Raw genomic sequence first — 9,299 nt, 5'->3', positions numbered from 1 at the left:
TTTATAATTCCAGCACAATTACTGATCTCTGTAACCTATCCCAGAGAATCATCAAGGACCCATAATCTAAAAATATCTGGGAAGCTAAAGATCTCAGCCACTATGAAGAAGGAGGAGTTTGCTCAGAGAAACCTGGCTTCTTGGTTACCATCAGTCCCGGATATTACACATGTGTAAGAATATGTAGGCTGAGGGAAGCGACATTGGAGCAAACACTATTATTAGGTACTTGGACATGTCAGGATTTGGTAACCCCCAGTGGCACAAGCTGGCTTGTAATTCTTACTCTGCTAAGCATATACCCCTGCTCCCAAGCACTAAGTATACATTGTATTTGTTTCATTCTTTTTTTATTTTCTGTGGTTTCACACACACAAAGCTGTGTGTTGTATTTTAGTACATAGGGATATTGTCCAACTTGCTAAACACTGCAGCCGTATTCAGTATGGAGAACGGATCCTATTTTTAACAGGCACCAACCCCACAGGGAATGTAATGCACATGAGCAAACTGGCTCTTGCCTTCCCTCACTCTCCAGCCCTGCACACAAATATTCTATGGGCAGATGAGAAGATGTCTGGGTACAATCTTTTAATAAATGATTAAAAGGTTTATAAATCACATACATTATTTGTACATTGTGTAATTTTCTAAATTGTAAGATTGTACATTACAAAATCCTGACATTTCCAAGTACCTAATAATAGTGTTTTTAAACCAAAGTCACTTCCCTCAGCCTTACAGGACTTTATAAATAAAGTTATACATACGTACAATTAATTACATTAGACAATTTGTTAAACAGACAACTAAAAACATTTACCGCATCCTGCCCTAAGTCCATTAATACACATCTAGTCCACTGGTGGAGCCTTGATCCACAGTTTATTGTTATCAGGGATCACTGCTTTGGGCCATATATTGAAGAGTCTTATCCCAACCAATATATATCTGCTTGAGGCCCTGGATTTACAGGTCTACCACAGGGTTACGCGCTAAAGCATTTCACACATTATAATTCCTATTTTACCTTTACCATTAACCACTTATTTAGCTTATCTACACTGATAAACTCTTTCCTCTACAGCAGATTCATCCTTCATGTTCCTTAACCCTCGCTTTTACCTGTCTGCTCGTTTGTACTTACTTGGAAATGTCACTTAATATACTCAAATGTGCATAAAGCATTAATGAATTTTCAACAACAAAATTTCACAGAGAAAAATACTCATTGACTTTAATGTATTTGGAGTGGGGAAAAAAGCTGTGAGTGTAAAAAATTGTCCCATATGTGTAAAATCTGAAATTATTCAGCAGTTTTGCGAATTTTTTGGCTAAGTGAAATAGGGCAGATCTGTACACTAGTGATATTATTTAAAATCCTTGCATAGTGGTCACGCGTTAAATGAGTCCTTATAATAAATAATTTGCCCCACTGCTTTACATTATACCTAGTCATAAGAGATCATTTACAACGCAGAATGCTGTTTGCAAAGTGCAATTGGCCATTTATTTGTACTTTGTACACTGTATTTTGCTCTGGTAGAATGGCCGCAGCCTCTGCACCAGGCCCGGATTTGTGGGGAGGCCACAAAGGCCCGGGCCTAGGGTGGCAGAAATTTAGGAGTGGCATGCCGCCCTGCCACAGCAGAAAATTTGGTATAATTCTGGTATATCCAATGGTATTAATGCTTACTAAGCACAGGGATTTAAAATAACAGGAAAAGGTATGGGATCTATTATCCATAATGCTTGGGAGCTGAGGTTTTCTGGATGAGGGTTTTTTTCCATTATTTTAGTCACCATTCCTGAAGTCTACTAAAAGTAAACTATTAACAAATAAGCCCATTAGGAATGTTTTGCCACCAATATGGATTTGTTCAGCTTAATTACCATCAGGCACAAGGTACTGTTTTCTTATTACAGACATAAAGGAAGATAGCCTGTTACCCAGAATGCTCGGGACCTGGGGGTATTCGGATAAGGACTTTTTCCGTAATTTGTATCTCCATACTTCTATACTTCTATAAAAAAAAAAACATTTAAACATGAATTAAACCTAAAAGCATATGTTTTGCCTCCAATAAGGATTAAGTATATCTTAGTTGGGATTAAGCACAAGGTACTGTTTTATTATTACAGAGAAAAAGTAATAGGTTTTAAAATTTTGAATTATTTTATTAAAATGGAGTCTGGGAGAAGACCTACCCATAATGGATAACAGGTTTCCAGATAATCTGATATACCTGTACTGATATAAGCTAATGTAGCAATATTCTTCTCATACATTTTCATTGTGGTGGGGACATTTTGGCAGAAAAATATTCTCCAAAATGTCATAACTACCACACAAATATATCCTTGCCCTCCTTTTGTTGGCAAAAGCAGAAAAATGGGAATTGGTCCATGAAATGACAACATTTTTATTTCCCAACACTTTTGTGAATTCCCTCCCATAGAGATAGTGCTGGTAGTGATAGTGCAACAGTGGTATTGGCCACATTATATGGGCATTATATTAACCCAACCAAAACAGAGCTTGAAAGCAGAAGTGCATATCAAACCGTGCCGTTTCCAAGAATGTGCTTTCCCCATCTGTACAGTGTGCTCCGTAATAGAAACATGGTGCAGGCTTTAGCCCACAATTTCTTTATATAATGATATCCTTTACCATTGCCTGCAGTGCAGCTTAGTTTGCAGTGCTCTCATCTGCCCTCATGTACATTTCATGGTGCTTTTGGCATCATCTGGTCAGCCCCAGACTGCCCTTATTATTATTAACCAGATGGCTTGATCCCTATCTTACCAAGCCACTAACAGAACAAACCATTACACAATCATTACAGCTGTAATTCCCATTTAATGAAGAATCTAGAAATGGTAGTATGTTTGTTTGCATGTTACCTTATATATATGAACCACCCAGAAGATCAGTGATAGGTTTTCCTAATAATAAACAGTATTATTCACTTCCAGACTCTATGCATTGTCAGGAGTTAGAGATTCTATGTTATCAGTCGCATAGGGTAGCAACTAGCTGGTGGCTGCCTGCCAGGAGAAGAAGCAGAAGAGAAGTGGTGGGGATGTACCTCCTGGCAGGCAGCCACCAGCCTAGAGATACCCTGTGTGAGTCATACGACTGGCATCGTGCAGCTACTGCACAAATAAAAAAAATACAAATACAGAACAAGCAGAATGGGCCCCTGATCACACCGGGCCTCTAGGCTATTGCCTAGGGGTGTGTGTCTAGGCATTAATCTGCTACTGCCAGTTTGACCCAGAATGTATTTTAGAAATGTGCCATGCATTTTACCCGCTAAGGGGTTTGTTAAAAGGAATTTGCTCCACTCTGTATTGCAGTTTCTATAAAGTGAGGGTAATTTTACTCAAACACTCACTGGTAACTGGTCTAAATCATGTGTATCTATTGCCCCAACAGTTGCTAGTTTCAGCACACACAAAACTGTCCCACTTAGTTGCAGAACATGTAGAAAGAGATCTACTAAGAGAAGCAAGAGAATCATATCCTGTTGTCTTTCAAAACCCAAAGAGGAACTGGGTGTGAGCGAGTTGCACTAGCAATCTGACTTATCAAACTGTGCATCTTGTGATTGGGCAGGAATGCAATTCTTTTACAAAAGAAACAGAGTATAGCCAATACAACAATACAACACATAATTCTGTAATTAATTATTGGGGTGAAAATCACAGTTCCTTTGGTCAGACTGGAACACTTTTGTTTAAGGATCAACACTGCTGCAATCCCGGTACCCACTCCAAAAATCAAGTAAACAGGGCCAGATAAATTGGACCTCAATGAAACTGAATAGAGTGAGTGTGATAGGGATCTTAGATTAGAAGCTCCTCTGATTGAGTTTGTTGATATCTTTTTTTAATTACCCTTTCCAGATGGACAATGCTAGCAAAAAACACCAGTGGGTTTAAAAGAGAACATATTAGGGCTGATTACCAACATAAATGCTGTACCACTAGTAACCAATTAGATATTTGCTTTCATTCTCCAACTTCAAGAAGACTGCTCAAAACTAACTGGTAATTTGTTGCTATTGGATACTATACTTGAGCTATTAAGTCACTCTGTTTATAAACCCCCCTCTTTATTTTTGTCTGTGCATGATTGCTCGGTCAATTGACTTGTGAGCTTACTTGAGAATGCAAAAATCATCTGTCACGGTTGAGACTGTCTGGCTGCAGTTCTGAGATTTGGGGCCTGGGTCTCAGCATTCTTGAGCCCTGAATACAGGGTATATAGGTTAAGCCAGGACACCTTAATGACCTGGCTGGCGTTTCTATTTTTGCTGTCAACACTGAATTGTGTAAAACTATAAGTTCCATGCAGGATGCTGCCGCTTTGCAGAGCGATTTGACTAAATTGGAAAACTGGGCAGCAAACTGGAAAATGAGGTTCAATGTAGTTCAAAGTTACAGACTTTGGTACAAATAATATAAATGCGAGCTATCTACTGAATGGTAGTGTGTTGGGGGTTTCCTTAATGGAGAAGGATCTGGGGTTTTTTGTAGATAACAAGTTGTCTAATTCCAGGCAGTGTCATTCTGTGGCTACTAAAGCAAATAAAGTGCTGTCTTGTATAAAAAAGGGCATTGACTCAAGGGATGAGAACATATTTTTGCCGCTTTATAGGTCCCTGGTAAGGCCTCACCTTGAGTATGCGGTGCAGTTTTGGGCTCCAGTCCTTAAGAAGGATATTAATGAGCTGGAGAGAGTGCAGAGACGTGCAACTAAACTGGTAAAGGGGATGGAAGATATAAGCTATGTGGTTAGACCGTCAGGGTTGGGGTAGTTTTCTCTGGAAAAGAGGCGCTTGCGAGGGGACATGATTACTCTGTACAAGTACATTAGAGGGGATTATAGGCAGATGGGGGATGTTCTTTTTTCCCATAAAAACAATCAACGCACCAGAGGTCACCCCTTTAGATTAGTGGAACGGAGCTTCCATTTGAAGCAGCGTAGGGGGGGGTTTCACGGTGAGGGCAGTGAGGTTATGGAATGCCCTTTCTAGTGATGTGGTAATGGCAGATTCTGTTAATGCCTTTAAGAGGGGCCTGGATGAGTTCTTATCCAAGGCTATTGTGATACTAATATCTACAGTTAGTATTAGTGGTTGTATATATAGTTTATGTATGTGAGTGTATAGATAGGTCAGTATAGGTTGTGTGTGCTGGGTTTACTTGGAAGGGTTGAACTTGATGGACTCTCTGGGTCTTTTTTTCAATTCTATGTAACTAACTATCTAACTATAACTATACATCTAAAACATAGAACCAATCTAGACTAAAGCAGTCACTTTTCCTCCCTGACATCACCTAGAACCCTAAACTATACACAGATATGGGTGAACCTACCCAAATTAGTTAATTTCTAATGATGATAAATTGTTTTTCATTCTGCATACTGATAGCCAATGACAATGCTGCTGAAAGAAGAAGATAATTCAATTGGATTAAAGGGAATTTGTAACACTGAACACTGCAAGCCTATATAAAATATATATTTAAAACAAGTGTTATATAAAGTCTATTAAAAATTACAATATTTACCACTGGAATATCCCAGAATCAAAAGTCCCCATTATACAGTAAGTACTAAAGTCTGTCCCTCTGTATGAGCCCCCCCCCCGTGCTAACATACACACTAAGGACAGGCATATCCAAACTTCACTTACATTCAGCAACTGAATATTTATATAACAGACGAAATACCCAGAAACTAAGAAACAGAATAAAAAAAGCAATTTGTTGTTTGTGGGGAATAAGAAGAACAAAGCTTTGCTATTCGGTTTACATTATTGTGTTTTCCATGTCGCAACTGCACTGGCCGCCAGCGCAAGCTCTGTGGCTAACCTTATCAAATGATTCAAGTGATAGTGAGAAAGTTCAGCATTTTGGGTTTTCTTGGTCAATTTCTATATCATGTTGCATGTTCTATTGCACCAATACAACTGGTGGTTGTAGAAAATGCTTTCACCAGAAATATATTACACTAGAAATATTTATCCCGGTATATACTGTCCAGAGCAGTATATCTACCAGGAAACTGCAATATGCATCTTTGGTACCAGATCCTTTATCTGCCCAAGTGGCGCTTACACTTAAGGGCCATGGCCCACGGGGAGATTAGTCGCCTGTGATTACTGTTTTCCCTGAAATGCTTTCCCACCAGTAACCATGTAACTCGCTGGTGGGAAAACATACTCATCACAAAGTTGTCCGAAGTTTCCTTGTAAGGAAAAATAAAGTGATGCATGTGTTTTCCTACTGGCGATTTACATGGTTACTGGTGGGAAAGCATTTCACGGATATCAGTGATCTGCAGATTTATCACAGGCAGCTAATCTCCCTGTGGCCCCTTGCCCTAAAGGTCTCTAACACATTAAGGTTTGTTTAATTAGGTGCACAACCTAACCTGTTAGGAACTGAACCAAGTACAGTAGCGCTACAGGGCTATAAAGCTAGCCACTTCACCACCATGTTGTCAAGCCATTCTCAGCATTTGATATCTGTTGGCCTTCAGGGAATGATACTAGGGGTTATATTTCAGTAACAGACATCCAGACGTTGTCTATGATGCACTCAAAGCACTGACAGTGTTTCCCACTGCAAAAGAAAAATGAAACAGCAATGTATTAGCCTGATCCTTTTTAACTATCCCCTTAATGTATAAACCCCAGCACCCTCATTTAACAGAGCACGAGGCTCCCTGTACCCTGGTAATGAATTATCAGAGCCTGCCTCTGCCAACAACTTACTGTATGGGATCACTACAGGTCATGGCGCTTTAGTAGATTAAACTGCTTTGGAGCCCATTTTGGAGAAGAGATATCAGAGCTCCAAGCTACTATACCATCTTTGCCAAGAGCTGTGTTGACCTCTGTTGAGAATGTGAGACCTCTAAGAGACGGTTGGCCTGGCCCACCGGGATACTGGGAAAAATCCTGCCCACAAGCCAGCTGCCCAAAACCATCAAAGAACTCTGCTCCGCTACTTACTTTGCTGTCAAAAATGAAAAATGGCCATGCTTTTCACAGTAGGATGCACAGCCATCTTTAATTTTTAATACAAAAGTAAGTATCGCTGTGGAGTAGAAACAGTGGTGGCTAGGGGTGGAGAGTTAGTGGGGATTGGCAGTGGCTGAGTGGCCTACCAAGTGCCCCAGTTACCCCAGTCCAACTCTGCCTGAGAGAACCCCGATATGTAGGACACCACTAAGAGGTTATTAGCAGGAGTGCCAGCTTAATACTTTCCTGACAAAAGACCCGAAAGAACCATTCTTAAGTGAGAGATGAGGATGTGGGACTTTGATTTAAAGAAAGATAACTAACTAGTTAATTGTTTTTTGCCAACTTTATCTTTAAATATGCCTAAACGGATATTCTATTACATTTAGGCATATTTAAAGGCAAAGTTACCAAAAACCCTTATTAACTAGTTGGTAGTGGAACCTTCCAAGATTATCTTCCCGTAAATGTTTCTTTAAAAGAGCAAGGACCCCCAACCCTTTTTACTTGTGAGCCACACAAACATGAAAAGATTTCTTTGGGGATACAAAATAAGGACAGTGATTGGCTATTTGGTATCCCCATGGGGACTGCTGGGCTGCAGGAGGCTCTGCTTGGAGTAAAACTGTGTCTCTGGGCTTCCAAAACTTGCCTCCAAGCCAGAGATTTAAATATGGCACCTACATTGAGGCCACTGGGGGTAACATCAAAGGGGGCGGTGAGTGACATGTTTCCCCAGAGCCACTGGTTGGGGATAAAGGTAGTAGAGTTATACAGCTGGTGTTGTGCTAGGTAATTAGATTGGCCCCTTTGTAGCTGTAAACAGTTGCATTAGATCTGAGTGGTATGTTCTATATAAAGTTCATTGTTATTCTCATGTGTGTAATCCATTAGATGAAGGCTCTATGTATCATTATGTGCTAGGCTTTCCAGTGCCCTGTCAGAGAGCAGGTACACACCCTTTGTAAATAGATCTGTAGTTCCACCAATTAAAATAGGAAAATACAACATATTTTAAAATTTTTCATCAATGTGTGTCACCCCATCCTCCTAAACTGCTACAGTGTAAACACTTTTTTAAATACTTGTTATAGCAGCAACAGAGCTTGTAGGTTCTCTGCCCAAAATAACCCGTCTGCACTTTTTCTGTGTCTTGGTGAGACACAGGCCTGTGGCAAGTAGCAGTGCTCACACTTCACCCCTAGGGGTCAGGGATAACAGATTTACCTTCAGCCAATCATTCAATGAATAGTAGAGAATCTTAATATTCAGCATGTGTTTTTGTTTGCCCTTCATAGAACTTAACTGGCTAATTCCCTGCCCTGCCTCACCAGCTGAAACCTATAAAAGAAATCTATTTTTAAAGTACAAGAGATTGAAACTATGTCATTGATTGCCGTTTTGTTATTAGACAGTCTTGTGATAGAGTTGTTCATCCTTGTGGGGAGAAAAAAGGGGAAATTGTCCACTACCACAAAGTGTATGGAATCTGCTGAGAAGGGAAGAGCACATCCTTTCCTTTTCTAAGTTAGAAAGAATATGCTGAGGCCTAGAAACCAAAAACAAGAAGTGACGCATGATACATAACTGGTTTGTTAGCAAAGTGTGTGGTAATATACACTTTAACCTGCTACTGTCATAGAAAAATTCCCCAGTGGAGGTGTGGGCTAATAGAGACTGCTCTCTGGTTGGGGGAATCAATATTATTTTGGCCAAAAATTGCTCCTAGGGAACAATATGCCACATACTCTGGGATGAAGCTTTTGGTGTGGGTGCCTATGTTTAGTCTGACACATAATGAGAGAAATGGGACTCTATTTAATATTCACATTTTATAAGCCCCAAAATGGATTCTCAGGCTGCAATGCCCCACTGATTATTAGGGAGGCAATCCCTTTCAGCAGAGCAGTCAATTTACCCCTCACTATGAGATTATTTGCAAAGAAATAAACTAATGTTTCCCCTCTATTAGCCCCTGCTTCCAATGGGTGAAAACAATTTTTAGTTGATAGATGTTACTCTGCCATTGCCAGTGCTCTTCCCCCCTGAATGTACCTCACACTGCTTGCTGTCTCTACATATAAAATAAAACATTACCATTAAACATCTAGTCTTGGCATCTAGCAGGCAGATGAAATACAGTGCCTTTTTGGCTATTTTAATCAGTTACATTTAAACAATGAACCTCCCAAACATGGGAAGGAAAACATTTTAGGTCCTTACTACCAGGTTCTCCGGTGGTCCCTTGATGCCCTAGTCCAG

This window comes from Xenopus tropicalis, chromosome 8 (assembly GCF_000004195.4).
Source record: "Xenopus tropicalis strain Nigerian chromosome 8, UCB_Xtro_10.0, whole genome shotgun sequence".
Classification (NCBI taxonomy): Eukaryota; Metazoa; Chordata; class Amphibia; order Anura; family Pipidae; genus Xenopus; species Xenopus tropicalis.
Note: the sequence above shows the minus strand (reverse complement) of the source record.